This window comes from Cuculus canorus, chromosome 26, assembly GCF_017976375.1.
Source record: "Cuculus canorus isolate bCucCan1 chromosome 26, bCucCan1.pri, whole genome shotgun sequence".
Taxonomy (NCBI): Eukaryota; Metazoa; Chordata; class Aves; order Cuculiformes; family Cuculidae; genus Cuculus; species Cuculus canorus.
In genome coordinates, this window is record NC_071426.1 from 2,860,345 (window position 1) to 2,882,721 (window position 22,377).

Here is a 22,377-nt window from a genome sequence, read left to right on the forward strand (position 1 = left end):
ATTCTACAACCAACATCCAAAGTAGGGTAGATCAATGTTCAAACATACAAAACATCTACACCTGACCTCAGCTGAATTCAGATCCACAAAGGCAGATGCCCATAGACTGCTAGTATGAAGTCATTACCTTTTTCTTGCACTGGGAACTCATTTGAGAGCCAAGACCAGCACCTACACATGAACATTTTGCATATAGTGAGCTGGACAAACTGAAAGAAACACCTCATCCATCCTCGGCATCGGTGTGATCAGGAAAAACTGATGGACGATCCAGAAATAAGAAAACGTCGTTTATCATCTTGCCTCAAGCCTGAGATTTTTAGCTTGTCCCATAGCTACTAATCTTTCCCAACAAGAAGCTTTTGATCAACTGCTTAGACAATAGAAAGCCCTAATTTGCAGTGGCTGCAGTAAGGCTGTCTGTTCTGGAAGACGAGCACTTTCAGACTATCCTTGGCAAGACGAGGATAAAGGAAGAGCTGGCTTGAGAAATTCCCCTAACTTGCCTCGCTAAAGAGCCACATCCATCAGCTGTGAACTTTTGGTGGGTTTTTACTTTGAACTACAGTGTTAAGCGTGTTGGAACTGGGTGAGCTTTAAGGCTCCTTCCAATGCAAACCAAAGTCCATCATTCCTGAATATTAACTTAAATGGAAGAAATGAAATAAATCTCTGGATAGACAAGTTGCCTGTGTGCGCGAAGCATCTGTTTAGGGATCATTTATTTTTAGAGGACTGCTAGGCTCAGGCAGGACTTGTTTTAGATCACACTGAATAGACACACCTTATCTCCCATGGCTACTTCTTTCTCTCTCTCCAGGATATTGAGCAGGAAGCCATCCCAATCACTTCTGCAAAGTTACTATAGGAAGACTCAAAGCTGGTAAAAAGAAAGCATTCTCAGATAAACTGAGGCAGTTTTATTCAACCTCCTGATGTGAGAGCCAGCGGCTGAGAACAGAAGGCATCTTCACAGAGGTATCAGCAGTCTTAAACTTCACAGCTGGTCTGTCGGGGCAAGAGCGGGAAAAACCTCTAGGAAAGTTTGGATTCAGTCTCAAATCCAGTGGCTTTATGCTTACTCAGACCTTGCCTTGTCACCCCTCATTTGCCGAAGCCTGATCGCACACCGCTGTGATTACATTAGCACATTTTCAGAAGGTTACAGCTCCCACCACTGGGGCACAGCCAGTCTCCCTTAGCAAGCTGAGAACTGACAGCAGCAGAGAGGAGTTAAAGCCAATCCCCTTCTCAACAAGCTGCAGCTGGAAGCCACCCTCGCTCAGCCAAAAGGGCAGCAGCTCATTAAAATATGCTAACAAGATCTTATTACTTCATCTTTAGTCTAGGACAGAAATCACGTCTGTTTTCTCAGTTTTCCCTTAGAGTCGGTCGCTCCTGCCTGGGAAAGTCTGAGATTGATTATTGTACCTTTCTTCCACCATCTTTCAGCTTCTTAATGTTTGATTTCTGTCTTGGTAAAGACAGAAAAAAAAATGAGTTCAAACAGACAGCAAGCAGTTCCCTCGACCTGTGAAAAAAAGGCTTAATTAACACTCGGAAATCCCTCACACATCTCAAAATGGCTCAGCACTTGTGGCCAGGCTGCTGCTCACAGCTGGCTTAAACACAGCCTGGTGAGTTGATTGTTACAGCTGAAATTAGTATTAATGTGTCTGCAAATAACTGCATCCCTTGTAATCAAGCCAGCGCCCGTCAGTGCATTTGTTAGGGCTAACGCAGTTAGAAGCGGAGGAGGTCTTGGGCCAGGGGGCAAAACAAAGACAGAAGCCTCTGGGTCCTGCTGTGAAAGTGGTATTGATCAATTATTTGGCCTTTAAGAAGCCCATCCGCTCAGCATTTCGCAGGATGAGTTATTCCTTAAGATAAGCCCATAGCTCCACTATCTCTGTTCTCCTGCTTTGGAAATCAGAGATGACCATTAGCCACCAACTAGGGGCTCTTCATCAGGAATAGGATGAGGGGTAATGGTTTTAAGCTGAAAGAGGGGCGATTGAGATGAGATATTAGGAAGAAATGTTTTGCTGTGAGGGTGGGGAGGCCCTGGCCCAGGTTGCCCAGAGCAGTGGTCGTTGCGCCATCCTTGGAGGGGCTCAAGACCAGGTGGGATGGGGCTTGGAGCCCCTGATCCAGTGGGAGGTGTCCCTGCCCATGGCAGGGGGTGGGACTGGATGGAATCCCTTCCAACCCAAACCATTCCTTGATTCTAGGCCCTGCTGAAGGTGATAGATGCTGCTCGTTTCAAAGCTTTTCCTATGATGGCAACCCACAAGGTTATGAATGTCCCCAAGCTGGAGATCAGGCTAAACATTTCTAATTAGACTTCAAAATTTAGACTCTAAAAATCAGCCACAGATTATCAGGAGGCACCACCTCACCTGAACACCCCAAGGGTCAAAGGCAGTTCCTTCTACACCAGTAAAACCCCTCAAGCATTCTTCATAACTGGCTGCCTCTTCGATTGCACAGCACTACTTAAAATCCAGGCTGCTCTAAGGCATCGTAACCATTCTCAAGCAACAGACAATAAAATAGATAAGCTTGACTTACTGGATGGGCAGCATCCCTGAGAAAAACCCACAGCTCCTGAGACCACAGCAACAAAGATGCTCCTACTCGTGTAGAGGGGATTAAATACCCTAAGGGCAAAGTGTGGCTGAGTGGGGTTGGCTGAGAAGGAGGGCACTGAGGAGGCTGGGCAGGAATTAATGCAGGTGGTAATGTAGGATGGGCCTCACGTACCTGTGCTGGCACTGGGTTAGAGCCAACCCCCCCCAGCTGCTAAAAATTAGTATAAATCCTTTAAAGATGGCATTGCAGTTTTTATGCCAAAGAGATTATAAAAAGTAACTCAGAAAGAATATCAAACCCTTTATGTGAACACTCATGAACTGTTTTCAAATCCAAATGTCCTTGATACAGGCAAAGAGTTAAGATTTAAATTATGTTCCCAGAGCACATTTTTTCCAAGGTCAGAAGTCCACTGGTGATCTGAACCTTCTCAGAAGTGAGCTTTGTTCTCTTCTCCATTGCTAATCACCTTTCTTTTAAGCTTTCATGGCTCAGTCAAAACCCATTGTATTTTAAGCCAGAGCAAACAAGAGAGAGGATAGAAAAAGCTCCATTCGGGAAATGGCATTCATACAAATAAATAAGTAGAGGAGACTGCGGTGACTTTCTGGTTTATTTCTTTTTGATTAGTTTAGAAAACAAAAAAACCCGCAGTATGTACAAAGCAATACATGCTTTTTAAATCTCTTCTCATTCCAATGGGGTAATAAAGTGTGTCATGTTTTCCTTTGTTATACTGCTTCCTCGTGGACTTAAAACTTGGATACAATAAACAGATCCAATCTGAACTCAAAGCTGAATCTTGGCAGACAGTTTGATGTTAAAATAAAGGATTTGAGCTTGCTGCATAAAGAGTAGAGCAGACAGAATAGGAGGTGAATGTGTTTTTAGCCTGATTTGCATTCCCACTGTCCCAAAAAGAAATGTTTTCAAAGTTGCGTTTTCCAGATGATGAATATAGTTGTACACAGTTAGTTCATCATGGGATAGATATTTAAGGTTTCTCCATAGAATTAGGAAGAATCTGAGTCTTTAAGGTTGCTGAAATTCAACTGAAAGTCACCTGGAACAGTAAATTAGGTATAGGGAGCACTACAGACTTTCTGGCAAACCTCGCATCACTGTTTACTGAGTCCTGGTCTGGCCCAATGCTGATCCATCAGTAGATTAAAAGCCCACCAAGGACTAAATTTAGACATTTTGTGTCTAACAGCCAAAGAAGCACATCTGCACACGCAGCCCCCAAGCCCCTGCGTCTTTTCTTCTTTTCACGTCCTGTTCATTTCTCTTTTTCATCTCCAGAAAAAGGTTACGAGCTTCACCCCTGCTTTGTCAGTGACAGTTTTGCTGTGGCCTCAAATTGTCAGGGATAAATGCATTTCTTCAAAAGTCCCTGGGCTCTCGTTCCAGCTTTCCAGTTGGATTTGTGTGGGCTGAAATCAAGTTCTTCAGATTATTCTAATTTCTGGTCTTTTTCCATCTGTGACTTGCAGATTTGTCCATCATAAAAATGGCAGTGGGGCAGTGAATGGCGTTAATAGAAACAAATGATATTACAAGCTTCAAAAAGTGCCATAAATCTAACCCTTAGAGCCAATTTTCATAGCAGTCACTTACAGCTGGGAAAGCGACTGTGAAAATGAACCCTCTTTCCTCAATAGGTTTGTTCATGGAGGATGAAATTAATACCTCCAGACCAGGGTATCTCAACAGAGAGTTGGAGTGAGGGTTTGTAATACGCCGTCCTTAAATTGCAGCCAGGCATCTCATCACACGCTATTCAACAGCTCTGATGTTACCGGGCTCAGGTAGCAGTTGGTGCTCAGCCAACAGAAACCAACCTCTGGGCAGACTCGTTACCTGCAACCACTCACCCACCAGCACGCTCCTATGGTGACATAGAGTCATAGAATGGTTGGGTTGGAAGGGACCTCAAAGCCCATCCAGTTCCACCCCCTGCCATGAGCAGGGATGCCTCCCACTGGATCAGGGGCTCCAAGCTCCATCCAACCTGGCCTTGAAGATCTCCAGGGATGGGGCAGCTCTGGGCAACCTGGGCCAGGGCCTCCCCACCCTCACAGCAAAACATTTCTGCCTGAAATCTCATCTCAATCTCCTCTCTTCCAGCTTAAAACCATTCACTCTCATCCTATCGCTGCCCTCCCTAATCCAGAGCCCCCTCCCAGCATTCCTGAAGCCCCTTTCAGCACTGGAAGCTGCTCTAAGGTCTCCCCAGAGCCTTCTCTTCTCCAGGCTGAACAACCCCAACTCTCCCAGCTTGGCCTAACACAGGATGTTCTCCAGCCCTCGGATCAGCTCCATGTCCTTCCTGTGCTGAAGGCTCCAGAACTGGACACAGAGCTCCAGGTGGGTCTCACCAGAGCAGAGTAGAGGGGCAGAATCCCCTCCCTCGCCTGCTGGTCCCACTGCTCTGGATGCAACTTAGGACATGGTTGGTTATCTGGGTTGCGAGCGCACTTTGTTGGTTCATGTCCAGCTTTTCATCCACCAGAATCCCCATACCCATTCTCCACCCAGCCTGCATTTGGGCTTGGGATTGCCCTGACATCGTCCTGTGTGTCCATACCAACCCATATGGGTTTTCTTACCCTTCAGTGCCCTGTGCTGAAAGAGAAGGCAGATACTTCTCTTCCATGGTATACGTCCCACCAGGAAAAGGCCCACTACAGGCTGCTGCAGTCCCAGAATATGATATGAGATGCCAGCAGACTCAGGGAAAGGACCACGTGGAAATGAAGTGGCAGCATGGGGCAGCACGTGTCTCACTGTAGCACGGCATAGAGATCAGTCTGCAGATGATTTAGCAGGAGAGAACAGCTTGAATTTTTGTCACCTGAACAGGAGCAAGACTTTGGTGTCTCACCCTTGACTCTTCTGCTTACAACTCAATTTTCAAGTTGTCTTGTGTGTACCAAAATACTTCCGACTGCTTTTTATTTGTCTCCTGGATTCAACATATCAGTCAAGTCAAGAGGTGGGAGATAAATTGCTGAAACATCCTTGCAGCTTGAAAGCCGTAGCATTTTTACCTTCAACTTCATTTTGTGAAGACAATAAATACTTTCCTATTCCCATCAAGCTTCTGTTGAAAAGCAAGACGGATGCTCCATTAGTCACTAGTGTGATGTTAGTCATCGGGAAAGCTAACATTTCTCTCCTTGTTATAATCACTGAAACATCAGGGGACAAATGTCTAATTGGGAGTTTTCTACCGAACAGCAGAAACCACTAAGTGGCTGGCTGTCAATTAAACCTCTAATTCCACCTGAAAGTCACATTGTTAACAAAGCTGATTCTGAATAGCAAAGAACTGGAACCAACAAATTAAGAAATAGAAATTCAGTAGGAGATTGAGCGAGCGAGGAACCTGGTTAGGGAATCACAGCCTTCCACAGCCCGGCTACGGCTTCCAACAAATTAACGCTGCTGATGGGAGTGTCTTACAGATATGATGGAGTGCCTGGAAACAGAACAGCTGAGGTGGAAGAAGGGAATCTGCCCTCCCCAAGGTCAGATAATAAGCAGATGATGTCCAAGTATCATCAACAGGTGCCAAGTATTGTTAGGACTTGTAATCCTAGGACAGACTGAGAAAGTTGGGGTTGTCCAGCCTGGAGAAGAGAAGGCTCTTAGGAGACCTTAGAGCAGCTTCCAGTAGGGAAAGGGGCTGCAGGAAAGCTGGAGAGGGTCTCTTTTAGCTCATCCCTGGAGGTGTTCAAGGCCAGGTTGGATGGAAACTTGAGCAACCTGGTGCAGTGGGAGGTGTCCCTGCCCGTGCCAGGGGGGTTGGAACTGGATGATCTTCAAGGTCCATTCCAAACCAGGCCATTCTCTGATTCTATGATTACTTCCTGATGGGCACTGAATTACAGCTATCTGTGTTGAATAAGTGATAGCTTTTGCTCTTGCCTGTCCATCAGAATGTGTGTGACCATGTGCGGCTGCCAGGAAGGTGCAGGGAGAGGCCATCATTGCACACTTTACCTTTGTTAAAGATTGGGCAAATCTGCATTGAATTTTTGGTTTATTTTGTTGAAAACTCCACCCTTGAGGTCAGAACATCCCAATGACATTTATTGTTTGCCTCTCATTTTAGTTATTCTGTGGCTGAGTGTTTCTCTATCAGCTGTGAGTGTAGTGGGAACCTATGGATGCACCCAAATTCGTCCACCACCAGTCTCCAATTTGAGATGCTTGGAAAAAAGATCCCTGAGATGCCATTTACTCCATGTAGGGACTTTGCCTATTCCATCACACGCTGACCTTTCTTCTGTTTTGGATTTACAGCACAGATTTTTGCATTGTTTGTCACTCTGCTTCCAAAACACCCATATTCCAGTGATGTTAAAAGCAAGTAGTTTGTGAAGCTTTGTGGTCAGAAGAGCATGGAAAACAACACGGAAAACCATACAGTTGCAACAGGGAATAAATGGGAAACTTGCGTTGCCTTCTAAACCATCCCACCCAGTGCTTCCTGCTTCCCCAGTTGCAGGGAAGTCAAGCTCCATCCTGATCTGCTTGTTTCTGCCTTTGCAAACAAGAATCATAGAATAGTTTAAGTTGGAAGAGACCTTAAAACCCATCCAGTTCCAACCCACCTGCCATGGATGGGGACACCTCCCACTGGATCAGGGGCTCCAAGGCCCATCCAACCTGGCCTTGAACACCTCCAGGGATGGGGCAGCCACCACTGCTCTGGGAAACCTTCTTCCAGGGCCTCACCGCTCTTACGGTGAAGAAATTCCTCCTTATGTCCAGTCTAAATCTGCCCCTCTCCAGTTTACACCCATTCCCCTCGTCCTATCACTCCAAGCCTTTGTAGACAGTCCCTCCTCAGCTTTCTCGTAGCCCCTTCCAGTGCTGGAAGGTCACTTCCAGCAAGCAGCATCTCAAGCTGCAGTTTGACCTTCAAGATCTTACTGTAAATGGGACCAAGGTAAACAGCTACTTTGATTGAACGTCAGTCTTTCCCATTAGATTTTCCAAGCGAGGTGCGCGTGAACTAAGCAATTCTTCTCTGTAGAGTTCAAGGAGCCTCTGCCCCAGCCTCCTGTCGCAGAAAATCAGAGGTAGTTTTGCACACAAAAGAAATTCAAGGACCACAAAGCCTGACACAAACACTTTGTATTTCTATCCCGGTTGGAATCCATTGCCTGTAGAAAATTCTTTTCTGTTGGAAGCGTAAAACACAAAGCTGCAGATGAACAGGTTTCATATTTTCTCTTTTTTAATGTGCGATACGGAAAAAAATAGACACAGGCTCCAAAGTACAGAGCACTGTTTTTGCTGCTAGGTCTGAACTTACACTCAGTTTTTGTTCCTGACAGTAATCTCTGTATTTTCAGCAATGAGAGCCAAAATAAGGCTGCAGATTTTGCAAACACCTTTATTTTTTTATTGCTTTATATGCTCCCTGTGCTGAAAACTGAGTCCAACTTGCATTAATATTTATGAAAAATCTCCTGCTGATGTCAGAAGCACCTGGACCAAGCACAGGGTTGCTTGACAAAAGAGGCTTGAATTTATCTGTTATCCTTTGCAAATATGTGACCTAAATAACATAAAGTGTATTATAGTGTTTGCACCACAAGATACACCGATAGAAATAGAGGATTCCTCTGTGCAACTGCACATACTTGAGCGTATATCATGAAAAAGGATATTAAAATGTGAAAAGTGATTCTAGGGCCTAAAATTTAGTACCAAATAAAAAGTTAGACTCTCACGTGCAAAGTTGGCTGTCAATTTAACTTAGCAAATACCTGCATGAGAACTAGAGCTGGGATTTGCAAACAAACTTGTTCCTTGGCTAAATATTTTTAGGTTCTTACCCAGAATGAATTTATGAAGCCAAATTTTAAAATAAGAAGGTCATTTTGGAGCAATTTTAATGCTTCCTTTTGAACAAGGTTTATAATATAAAAGAAAACACTTTTTTAACAGAAAATTTGGAACGTTCCACGCTGAGTGTTTGATTCACTTAGTTTTATCCATGTGGGCTTTCAGAGAAGCTGAGTTTTCTGAGAGTAAGGAGCTCTCCCGATTACCTATCAAGTGTGGAGATGATGTCTGAGAAGAAAGCATTCCATAAAACCTCTGTGTGATTTTTCTTTCATCTTTTAAGCAGGAAATCTTAGAATCATACCATGGTTTGGGTTGAAAGGAACCTCAAAGCCCATCCAGTCCCACCCCGTGCCATGGGCAGGGACACCTCCCACTGGATCAGGGGCTCCAAACCCCATCCAACCTGGCCTGGAACCCCTCCAGGGATGGGGCAGCCACCACTGCTCTGGGCAACCTCTTCCAGGGTCTCCCCACCCTCACAGCAAAGCATTTCTGCCCAAGATCTCATCTCAATCTCTCCTTTTTCAATTTAAAACCATTCCTGCTGTTGGAGGGAGGGTGGGAGGAGGCTCGAGCACCTGATCAATATTCTTAGTCATAGCTGGGTTATTTAATTATTCGAGGATGGGCTTGCTTTAAACCAGATTTATCAGCTCAGGCTATTAAAAAAAATCTTTTCCTATAAATATCCCTTCTGTACATCCAGACCCAGGGGAGGGTTACTCTCGTAATCTAATTTGTGGGAGTGGGAGTTCAGCAAAGAGATGCATCTGAGCAGGAAGCTTTTCAGCCTGAAAGCCACCTCGAAACCCACCCCCCCCCCCCCCCAACACTAAAAAGCCTCCATTTAGCCCCAGCCTGCAGAGAAGGTGCCTCCTTTTCCAACCTCCTCCGGTGAGCCATAAGAGCAATGATCCGTCTCCCCTTGGGAATGTGGCCCCTTGCACGAAGTTGCCTGGAAGGCTGTCAAGAGCCACTTTGGCTAATTGCAATCCGGGCTTAAAAGCATCAGGGGTGCAAAGCAACAGCCGCCTAATGCAAGACTAAAGGTTAATGCACAATTACACGAAAGCATTTAATCTTCCAGAAAAAGAAAGGCGCATTTATTTATTTATTTATTTATTTCCTTGGGTTTGTCTCTTTAAAAAAGGGAAAAATCGGCTCCACAAACAAGTAACAGCACACTAAAAAGGAAAAACCCTCTTTCTCCCCCGTTCCTTTGCTCCCTGGCAAAGGGATGCCTTTGCTCTCTCTCTCTCTGCAGCGTCTTTGGTGTCACGGCCGCGTCTCCCATCACGCTGGCAGACATTGCCTCACCAGGCTCTGCCCTGCGCTTGGAGGGGTCCCTGAGGAGCCTAGAGCTCCCGACAAGCTTTGTCTCCGGTCAGCACACACACACACAAAAAAAAAAGCAAATAGCAATCAGCTACGAGGCTACAGCACAGAGGAGAGTGAACTATTTTGATTAATGAGAGCTGATGCACATCCAAGCCCCGCTTTCTCACCGAGTGATGCACAATAAAGAAAACTCCCTGCCAACAACGTGTCAGGGCAGGAGGAGGAATGAAAATAATACATCACCTCAGCAGCAATGCTAGGAAAGAGCAGCGCGCCTAAAGAGCAGGCGAGACCTTTAATAACAGAAATGTTTCCCTGTGCCGGAGGCTTTTGCTTTTGTGACAGCCCATGCCAGGAAGGCAGCAGGGAGCTGAGGGAAGTATGGTTTTGGGTGAGGTCTGATGGATGATGAACAACGCTGGCTGCAGCTGGCAGCTCTTTCAGGGACCTGCCACCAGGCTGGGCAGTGATGTCTGAGCTGCAGCTCCTAAGCTGCGGCTCAGCTGCTCTCCTTAAGGACTTTGTGGCTGCAGAGCCTGATCCAAAACTTAAGACTCACCGAGACAGGTCACAGAAATTGAACCATACAATAGTTCGGGTCGGAAGGGACCCTAGAGATCAACTATTTCCAACCCCCCCTGCCATGGGCAGGGACACCTCCCACTGGCTCAGGCTGCCCATAGCCCCATCCAACCTGGCCTTGAACACCTCCAGCGATGGGGCAGCCACAGCTTCCTTGGGCAACCTTCTTCCAAGGCCTCACCACTCTCATAGTGAAGAAATTCCTCGTTATGTCCAGTCTAAACCTGCCCCTCTCCAGTTCCAGTGTCTCATGGTGAAGAAATTCTTCCTCATATCAAGCCTAAATCTGCCCCTCTCCAGTTTATACCCATTGCCCCTCGTCCTATCCCCACAAGCCTTTGTAAGCAGCCCCTCTACAGGTTTCTTGTAGGCCCTTCATGTACTGTAAGGTCGCTATAAGATCTCCTCAGAGCCTTCTCTTCTCCAGGCTGAACAACCCCAACTCTCTCAGCCTGTGCTTGTATTGGAGGTACTCCAGTCCTCAGATCATCCTTGTAGCCTCCTCTGGACCCGTTCCAACAGCTCCATCTCCTTCTTATGTTGAAGATTCCAGAACTGAACACAACACTCCAGATGAGGTCTCACAAAAGAGGAATAGAGGGGCAGAATCACCTCCCTCAACCTGCTGGTCCAATTAGTCCATGTCAGCTTTGTCTTACCCTGACATAAAACTGGGAATTCCTGGTAACTGTAATAGATTTGCAAACCAAAGCTGATTTGCATCTGCTGAGCATCTGCTCCCTCCAACAGCTCTGCCTTCAGAGGAACCATTTCAGATTTATGCTTTCAGGGATTCTGACCCCAAATACATAGGGGGGTTCGGAGGTGACAGTCATTCCCTGCTATAAGGAGACCGGTCTGTCCCCTGCATTCATCTTCAAACCTTTACCTGCTGTGCCCATCTGCTCCAGACATCAAGATCAATATCGTCAGTGAATAGCACCGAGATTTGCACACAAAACGATCCAGTCAATCAAAAAGTTTGTAGAATTGGTTTTCCCCCCACCCCTTGGCTGTTCCAGTGCCTGGAGGGTGTCAGCAGTGGCTGAAAGCACTGACCTCTCCCTTCTGCACAGCTGCTGTTATAATGTGAGTGGTCTTATTCACCTCCCAGAGGGACAGGGAATGATCACATCAAGGCACTGCCTTAGCAGGGCTGGGCAGGGGGGACCCAAGAGCCAGAGGTGGGAAGAACAGCTTTTTCAGACCCTCTGGTTATCAATTATTTAGTGAATGATGAAGACCCAGCAGTAGACCTAGGCCAAATCTTATCTGATAAATAAAAAAAGCTGTAAAGTTTGAAGAAAGGAAAACTCCACAGGGTGTGCAGCACTTGGTGGGAAGAGATGCAGATGGTCCAGTGCAAAGCCAGGCTGCCAAACGGAGACAAAAACACTGTTGCCACCAATCATAGAATCATGGATCGGTCTGCGTTGGAAGGGACCTCAAAGCCCATCCAGTTCCAACCCCGTGCCATGGGCAGGGACACCTCCCACTGGATCAGGGGCTCCAAGCTCCATCCAACCTGGCCTGGAACCCCTCCAGGGATGGGGCAGCCACCACTGCTCTGGGAAACCTGGGCCAGGGCCTCCCCACCCTCACAGCAAAATATATCTTCCCAAGATCTCATCTCCATCTCCCCTCTCACAGCTGAAAAGAATTCTCTCTCATCCTATCCCTGCCCTCCCTGATCGAGAGCCCCTCCCCAGCTTTCCTGGAGACCCTTTCCCTACGGGAAGCTGCTCTAAGGTCTCCTCACAGCCTTCTCCAGGCTGAACAACACCAACTCTCCCAGCCTGTCCTTGTATAGGAGGTTCTCGAGCCCTCAGATCATCTCCGAGGCTTCCTCTGGACTCGCTCCAACAGCTCCATGTTCTCCCTGTGCTGAGGAACTCAGTCTTGTGAATTGTCTGTGAATTCGATCTTGTCCCTATTTCCTCCTCTCCCCTGACTCACCAGTCACTGGTTTGTGCCCCTGTGCACTTACAGGCAGAGAAAGTTTATCTAAGCCAGTGGCAGCCCCGGAGCCTTCCTCCAGATGGGTTTTTCGTTGTGGTCAGCACGCTGCAGATGACTAAGACATTTCTGATTAATGGGAAGGGGTAGAGTCTGCTCAGGAAAGCAATAAAACACTGAGGCAAGAAAGCAAGTTTTAGCCTGGCACACACTGTAATATTTCAAGCTGTGATAATCTATAGGAATGAGATACTGTAAACTTGTGATGGGCTATGAAGGGAACTCATTATAAATGCATGTAGGATTCAGTGCTTTCCAGGGCATATGGGGTCCAACACCGCCTAATGCGTTTCTCCTCCTGGCAAGTCTCTAAGGAGAGAATTACGATTACCTGCATTTCAAGGGCAGAGAGTTTTGGTTTATCTCAAAGAACCTGTGGAGCAAAACAGAGAATGAAACCTCAGATTCCTTAACCAGAGCTTAATATTCCTAAAGCCCAAGCCATCCATCTTTCGAAAGGAGCCTTTGGAGAAAGCAGAAGGTGAGCAAGCTGTAAGCAAACTTTACATCCTTTCCTTCATCTCTTTCAACCCTTCGTATCCAAAACATGAGCATCACGGGGCTGGTGGGAAGATGCCCTCTCAGATGCAAGGTCTGGACCTTCAGCTGCATCCCCTGGTGAGCAAGGCCACCAAAGCCCAAAGGGTGAGCAGGGACTGGCACTGAGAATGAGGATGGCGTGCAATGTTCTGGATTCCCCATTCTGTGACTGGTGTAACAGAGCTAAAACTGAGCTGCCTTCAGGCAAAACACAAGCACTTAGTAGCTCAGAGTCCACTGGGTCTGATCCTCATCTTCAGTAATATTGTTTTACACCTGCCTTTGTGTCCGACTGCTCTAAAGGGCTTGCCAGAGAAAAGAAAAATCCAATAGATACTGCTGGTACATACATATCTCATCCTGTTTTTTCTCTCTGTCTGAAATGAATATTACCCAGCTAAAAGCCAGAGGTTGAATTCCCCTTGAAGATCTTGGCAGTTGTCGCGCTTGCCATTACTGAAACATTGCTTTTACCAATAGATTTCTCATCAAGACCCTCCCTGCAATGCCGTATCGATCGCCGAGCAAGCAGAGGGGCCGGGAAGCACCTGCTCTCCCATCTCGGTCCCTGCGGCCACGGAGCCTTTATTAGGATGGATGGGAGAGGCCGTTGATAAGTGATGTCCGGGAGCCAGGCAGCCCCTTGGATACTCATCCCAAGCGTCAATAAAGCTATTTTAGCAGCACAGCTGCCATCTCCCTGGCCGGGGAGCACCGAGCAGTGAGGCTGTTTCTGGGGGGGAGAGAAGGAGGAGGTCAGTGGGGTTTTTCTCCTCAGGGGTCATTTTCTATCAGGGCCCAAAGCTGAGGGCTCAGAGGGCAGGATTTCCCAGTGGGCAGGCACTGAAACAAAGAAGGATCCCACAGGTTCAGATAAAAAGAGGAACCGAGGCAGTTTGCTTAAAGAAAAACAAAAAAAACACTTTTGTGGATAGTCTGGTTCTGGAGGTGTAAAAGGTAATGGCAGAGCCGTTACACCCCCACAGGAACACACAAGGCACCAACGCCTGCTGATGGGAACAGACTATCTGCCGCAGAATGGCTGCGATTTCATTTGCTTTTATTTTTAGGCTCTCAATTTGAAACAAATCAGAGAGAGACGACTGCCAGAAGGAGAGCGCTTGGGGTTTTCTAAAACGCAGACCTCTTCAGCAGCTGCAAAAGGCACCCACCTCCTCTTAGCAGCCGCTTTCATTCTGGATCGGACCCAGGCAAAAAAACATGATGCTGGATGTCTCTTTTAACCTCTGAGCTCCTCTCTGAGCCCATGGGGCACCCAGCGCTGCTCCACGTCTGACAAAAAAAAACCCAGCAAAATGAATCAATGAGGAAGAACAGGGTGACTCTGTCATCTATATATAGCCCCTAAGTGGTGCCAAGGCGAATGTAGGTTACTGTAACATGTGAATCATCCTGCTTTGAAGAGCAAGGATGAAAATAAGGGATGTGAGAAGGGGGTGGGGGGTAAAAGTGGTTATAAAATCCTGCCTTGATTGACTACTAGTCGTGGTTTGCCAACAGCCTCTAGACAGGAGTATGTAGCGCGCAGTGCGCCTGTTCCCACTACTCTGGGGAGGATCTGCCTGTAATTCCCAAGCAATGTGCCAGCAAATATGCCAGCACTGACAAAAGGAGTCGGAACAGCTTAACTGGTTGAATATCTATGGCCGATTCCCCATAAAACAGATGGAAGCATTTCTTAATGGGCAGGGCACAAGGTTCTTAAGGCTCATTTCTTTCCTAATTCTTGTTCTTTTAGCTCCATCTTTGTGTCTGTGGAAGGAGCTTAAGGATGGGGACCTGCCTTTAAGGGTCTTTGAGACTGGGCTGCATCAAAAGAAGAGAGGCCAGTAGGGTGAGGGAGGGGAATTCTACCCCTCTGCTCTGCTCTGGTGAGACCCCACCTGGAGCCCTGCATCCAGTTCTGGAATCCTCAACACAGGAAGGACATGGAATTGTTGGAGCGAGTCCAGAAGAGGCCAAGGGGATGATCAGATGGATGGAGAACTCTTCTACAAGGCCAGGCTGAAAGAGTTGGGGTTGCTCAGCCTGAAGAACAGAAGATGGGGTTGACACTAGATGATCTTCAAGGTCCCTTCCAACCAAATCCATTCTACGGAAAATATAATAGGAGGTAAGTACCACGAGTAATTAGTGCTCTTGAGTACCAGCCACACCAAGAAACAGATACAGAAATGATGTGCAAATTGGTATTTTAGTTTAAATTCCCCCTACTGCAAAGGGGGAGTTATCTGCTAGGGCCCTCCTATTGGACTCACTGCCACACAGTGATGCATTGTGTCTGTTGTCTTCCAGATGTTTTACGACTCCCCTGCAAACAAGGTGATGCAGTGGGTTACTGTGACAACTGCTGGGAGTTTGGGGCTGGCAATCCCTGCTCTTGGTGCGTTTTTAATCACAGTAGTCAGTAACACATAAATGTTTGTGCTTTCTCCCTGTTCCTCTAAGTGTGATGTTTTTCACACTTTGAGATAGCACAAAGGCCCCTCAAGCTCTGAGCTTCTCTGTGAAGGTCGGAGAGAAAGGCAGCACACAGGGTTAGGAAAAATAGTGATGATAAACTGAGAAGAGAGTGTTTTTACAGGGAGGCAGGAAGGAAGGGAAGATGCAGCCTGATCCAGTGGGACTCGTCCCCACCCATGGCAGTGGGGTTGGAACTAGATGATCTTTAAGGTCCCTTCCAACACAAACTATTCTATGATTCTGTTTTTTAGTGCCGATGTGCCAGAGTAACGTAGTAGAGAAGCAGAAGAAGAGAAAAAGGTTGCTGCATGAGCAAGTAAAATCCCCTGCCAGGAGCATCACTGAGTCTTCAGAGAGGTAAACCAGAAAGGTCTGTGCCTTTCCTGCAAGAAAACACGCACTGAAAAGAAACCAAGAGAAAGAAACTAGGACACAAGCTTCCCCTTCAGTAACATCGTATGCGGAGGAGAAAGGGTAGAGCAGAGCATCACTGACACATAGGGGCTCCTGGTGCCATGTGCTCTCCATCGCATCCCTCCTACTCACTGCACTGCCCGGGCTTTCTCCTGGCTCTGCAGCACAGAGGTTTCCGCATCCCACAGCCATTTCTTTTCCTGAGGTTGGTACACGGCCCCATCACTCGCTCGAGGTATGTCAGAGTGTGGTCCACGAAGCATCACCAATTTAAAGCTCTTCCCCCAAATTTTGGGACGGTTTGTTGCCAGTCTCCCTACCACAGAACTGAAGGGACGTGTCAGGAGAAAGGACAGGCTGTATCTGGGAGAAAAGAGAGGAAGAGGGAACACATTCAGGCTAAAAACACTCACTGGAAGTGCAGGTTAGCTCATGCTTTCATATCACAGCCCTGTTTCAGGAGTGCTGCACAAACATGCTGCTCCTAGAGGCAGTGAAGGAGATTTTTGCTCCCCGGGGGACTCCAGGATGTAGGAATGGTGCAAACATTGTGGCTTTTGGCATTTTCATTGATGGCTACCCATCAGCTTTCCATGCTCCAACCTTTAGGGATCAACCACCCGCATTAACGTTTGAAGTAATTCTATTCCTGCTTACATCAAGGAAGTAATACCATCGATGTTGCCAGGACTCAATCAGCATTGAAGTCATCTATAGAGCTGGTGCTAAATCCGAACTGTTATTAATCCCGTCTTAAGCTTTAGTCTTTAGGGTCACTGCAGAAGGGGACTGTAAAATGCTAACTGCCAGAAACACGACAGGAACCATCAATAGGAAGGCAAAAGGTCTGATGAGCCCAATTCAGCCACTAGAAAAAAAGACCTTTATTGTTATTCATGTCACCTGCTTTTCCCGGATTACGTTAGCCTTTAATTATTTGTCTCACACATTAATTTCCCTACGTATTAATAGCAGCTCAGCAATCTGATATGGTCTTCCTTTGTGTTTGGAAGACTCTGCACCTTGGGCGTCTTCTCCCAATGTGGTTTTCTATGGAGGTAGAGAAGAAATGCAGTCTCGTGGTCTGCAATGTAATAATAAAAGCATAGTAATAAAAGCTCTTTTGGGCACAAAACAAGCAGTAGCTGGCTTTCCGTTAAAAAAAAACCAAACAAACCTCTTCAGCTCTATCTGTAAATAAATAGGAACCCTTTCTTGCTAGCGTACAGTCCCTTGAGCCAGGGAACAAATGACTACCACACTTATTTGTGTTTTCTAACATTACATGAAATTAAAATTCTGAGGAATTCAGTACAATGAGAACAAAAACCCTTGGAGCCCCTGATCCAGTGGGAGGTGTCCCTGCCCATGGCAGGGGGGGAACTGGATGGGCTTTAAGATCACTTCCAACCCAAACATTTCTATGATTCTATGGTGTTCTCATAAAGCTCTATGCCCATTTTCCTTCTGAAAAAATCATTAGCCCTATGCATTGACAGAAACGTAATGTAATGAAATATTTGGGTAATAACCCGGAATACAGATGGTAAATATTCACGGAAAGGTGATAGCCATGATATATTTGGTGGGAAATATACAGTGAGCGTTGATAAATTTACACCCAATGAATACAGATCAAGAAAAGTATTAAGTATTTGTGCAGTCTAGCTGGAAGTATTTAATGATAGGGACATCCAGGCCTTTCTGTCCATGTCTTGTTACCAGAGCATTATTCCACATCTATAAATATCTGACCATACTGGCAGCAAAGTCACAACATTGTGATCACTCTGAAGAGTTGTAACACCACTGTGCATGGGAAAAATTGTATTTCCAGTCTAACGACTGCTGTAATGAATCACGCCTTGTGCTGCATCAGAGATTTCCAGCCCCAAGAGCATCCCCATCTGCCATCTGAGCCAGAGGGAAGGCTCCTCTCCCTTGATCCTTGAATAGACTGAGTCCTCAGGGGACCTCTCTTAGGGAAAGCAGCAGAACCAGCCCTGCCAGAAGGGCTCAACCCAATGACTACTTGCAACCCCTCAAGCTCATTTGACCGGTTCCATCCTCACAGCTGTTAGTTACTACCTCCTCCCTGATATTTCCTACCCTCTACAGAACACCTCTTCATTTTTTTTTATTGTTATCATTCCACCTCCGAACATATTTGTTGCTGGATTTCAGTGCACAATAAAATAATTCAGCCCTATCAGCCTAACAACACTGCCAGGTCGATCGAGCATCTCTTAGTTTTTAGGATGTGAAAAAAATGAGGTCACACATTTCCCAGTTTCCCTATACTCTTAAAGAACAAGGTTTTCTCATGGATAAAAATGCATAGCACAACCGCATAGTAGCTCCCATGTCTAGTCCTCAGAGTTTAAAACTTAATGTCTTCAAAAAAAAGAATCTATTTTTGTATCTGCCTTTCAGAACATGTTCTCTGCGTTACATATAAATGCTATCCATTAACATTAATTATGCTTCAAGCCCATTATCACTTAGACATCCTTTATCACCCAGAACATCCTCCACAGCTCTCATCTGATTCACACATGTCTAAGGTGTGCAGAAGCACTGCTCAGTTTTCAGTTTAAGGGTTTTTCACAGCTTCTTATGGATGAATTGTATAAAATCCCCACCCTGTGATCAGGAATTTAAGACTATGCCCCCTCCCAGCCCACCCCTGCAGGCAGCTGCCTTTCTTTTGAACTCAGGATTTCCTCATCACTTCCATGTTCACAAACTGCACATCAAGGATTTCCCAGTTTCTCTCTAGTTTTCTGAAGGTGGAACATAAAAAAAGCCTCGAAAGCAGTCTGGTGGAGAGCACACTGATGAAACGAACACTTGGACATGTTTAATTCATCAAAGAGGAGCTGAAATTTTTGGAAGGAGAAGCTCCGGCACAGCCTGTCTTGCTGACTCACGCCAGTCTGGCTGAAGAGCATTCCAGATCGTACCAGTGGAGACATGGATGGGAGAGGGCAAGGAGCAACCATACATCTACCCATCGCAACAGCAACTACTGCAGGATGCTGTCCTCCTGCCAGAAGGCATTTCATAGAATTGCAGAATAGTTTGGATTGGAATTGACCTTAAAGATCAACCAGTTCCACCCCTTGCCATGGGCAGGGACACCTCCCACTGGACCAGGGGCTCCAAGCCCCATCCAACCTGGCCTGGAACCCCTCCAGGGATGGGGCAGCCACCACTGCTCTGGGCAACCTTTTCCAGGGCCTCCCCATCCTCACAGCAAAACATTTCTGCCTAAAATATCATCTCAATCTCCCCTCTTTCAGCTGAAAACCATTCCCCCTCATCCTATCCCTGCCCTCCCTGATCAAGAGCCCCTCCTCAGCTTTCCTGCAGCTCTTTTCAGAACTGGATGTTGCTTTAGTGGTTGGACTTGGCCACACCACTTATCCTCTGAGATGTCCGTCAAGTGCATGAACTTTTGGATGCACAAGAGCAACATCTCATCTGTGAAATGCATCTCCGGCCACACTGCTTTGTAAGGGCTTTATGAACAACAGTGTCATTTAAATATCCTGAAGCACAGATAAAAAAATTAATGAAATATTCCAAGAGAGAAATATGCTGCTCTGCAGGTGACAAAAGGAAAAAGAAAGCAAGGCAGTGCTTTTAAAGACTTCCCAAGACCATGCTACACCGGCAGTCTCTCCCGCACCACAGGAGTGCAGTGGTTTGCCGTGTAAGAACAGAGATGCAGGATGCGATGATAAAACTGGCATCGGCTTCCTTGGAACAAGAGCTCGCTAGCACAGGGGGCTGTTACCAATCCCACTTCATTTATCCCCGTTGATCTCACATTATTTATTTAGAAAGAAAAAAAAAAATAAAGCAGCACATCATTTTTCTCCTTGACCCTGCAACCTATTGATTGCTGCTCTGTAAAAGTAATTAGGCTCCATTTATTCTTAAAGAACACACTTTTGGTACTGCTGAGCGGTATATGAACATTATATCAAGCCCCTACGAGACAAAGTTATCACACATAGCTTCTCCAAATGAACCTCCCTCCATCCCTTTTCTTATTGTTTTCTGACCATCATCCTAATTAAAAGGTATTATTCACTACTACAGAAGGATGTTAAAAATGGCGAATGAAAATAAGATCTGGCACGCAGAACGCTTCCTTTCTGTGTTTAAAGGAGGTAAAGTCGTTCCTGTGGGTGGAAAAACAAAAATCTGACAAGAATCCAACTCTTTCTGCAGATGGGGGAAAAAAAAGGGAGTTCTTGGCATTCATATTCACATCCATGTGAGGACAGGCTGAGAGAGATGGGGTTGTTCCGCCTGGAGAAGAGAAGGCTCCAAGGAGACCTTAGAGCAGCTTCTAATGCTGAAAGGGGCTCCAGGAAAGCTGGAGAGGGGCTCTTGACCAGGGAGGGAAAGAAGAGGATGAGGGGAATGGTTTTCAGCTGGAAGAGGGGAGAATGAGATGAGATCTTGGGCAGAAATGCCTTGCTGTGAGGGTGGGGAGGCCCTGGCCCAGGTTGCCCAGAGCAGTGGTGGCTGCTCCATCCCTGGAGGGATTCCAGGCCAGGTTGGATGGGGCTTGGAGCCCCTGATCCAGTGGGAGGTGTCCCTGCCCATGGCAGAGGGAGGAACTAGATGGACTTTAAGGTCCCTTCCAACCCAAACCCTTCTCTGATATTTTAATGCTCAGAGTGGCTGTTCTCAGCCTCAGTTTACAATGCCTCCGTCACTAAACACCGTATCCCTCATCGTGACTCCCTCTTGTAGGCAGTGAGGGTCATCTCTGCAGGGCAAGAGGTCCAAACACCCACAGCTCTGCTTCCCAGGCAGCACCAGCAACTAAGAATCTGTGGAGCTCTGCTTGGAGAGGATTGTTGCTGCATCAAGGGCAGAGGCAACATTTCAAATGGTGCCAGCCATTACCTTTTCCTCTTTTATTCATGCCAAAGGATACGGGATTAAGGGCAGAGCCAAGAATTGTCAGGAAACAGGATGAGGGTTTCTCCAGACAATAAATAAATATTACTAATTTATTTCCATAAAGAGAATTCAGTGCAAAAAAGAAACTGTAAAGCATGTTGGTCACAAAGTGAAAGCAGCAGAGACACGTTGGGTGCGAAACCAATCAACCTGAGCAACACAAAATGCTAATAAGGCTTCTTTCGGAAAAGGCAGAACACTTTGGCATTAATCCCAGAGTTATTTCTCCTTGAGACCCGCCTATATCAAGACAAAGCGTCAGAGAAACCAGACGACTGATGAGAATCATTAGCTTTTCATTACAGCCTTTCATCTTGACAGAAAAATTCATATTGCGTCTTTTGATTTAATGACCTGTTTCAACAATTAGCTGAAACAATTAAGATGAGGGAATAGAAAGAGTGGGTTTGGCTTATGATGGAGACACAGTAGAAACCTCAATCTCACAAATTTCTTCATCCCCCTTGTACAAAAGTTTCCAAAACCACGAATCTTGCTGTGAGAACTTTTAATATTGCTATAATTAGGGTTAGCAAAGAAGTGGAGAACATTAAGATCTAATAAATGCACCACAGAAGAGTAAACAAATTACTTTGTTGGATGCTGCACGCTGGAGTTATTAACTCAGCAGCCTCGGGGGCAACGATGCACCACTGGGAATGCGGGATAACAGAGCAGCAGTTTCTTGGGGCCAGCTCGAAGCTGTGCTGAACCTGTACTTTAGGCATAGATTTTCTATACTGTATCTCTTTGTGTAAAGTAACGAGATGCCTCTTCACCCCTCCTTCTGCTGGGAGCGGTGGGGGTGATGCCATGACAGGCTGAGAGAGTTGGGGTTGTTCAGCCTGGAGAAGAGAAGGCTCCAAGGAGACCTTAGAGCAACCTTCAAATACCTGAAGGGGCTACAAAAAAGCTGGAGAGGGGCTGTTCACAAAGGCTTGTGGGGATAGGATGAGGGGGAATGGGGATAAACTGGAGAGGGGCAGATTTAGACTGGACATAAGGAGGAATTTCTTCACCATGAGAGTGGTGAGGCCCTGGAACAGGTTGTCCAGGGAAGTTATGGCTGCCTCATCCCTGGAGGTGTTCAAGGCCAGGTTGGATGGCCTATCATCACAAGCCTTTATCAACAGTCTCTCCCCAGTTTTCTTGCAGCCCCTTCAGGTACTGGAAGCTGCTCTAAGGTCTCCTCGGAGCCTTCTCTCCTCCAGGCTGAACAACCCCAACTCTCTCAGACTGTCCTCCTACAGGAGGTGCTCCAGCCCTCGCATCATCTTTGTAGCCTCCTCTGGACCCATTCCAACAGCTCCATTCCCTTCTTCTGTTGAGGATTCCAGAACTGATTCCAGTTTCTTCTGGGATGTTAGCTGAATGCCTCTAACACAATAATGTGTACAGACTGATTCCCCAAGTGACAGTCATCCCTGACTAGATAACTCATTTAGAAAAAGCAATTGAACAGGGGGGAAAGCTAGTTAAGGAGACTGATTTATGGGAGTGTGAGATCCGTCGTATCAGAGGTGAGATTTGTTGATGGAAGAGATGGTTAAAATCACAGTGAAA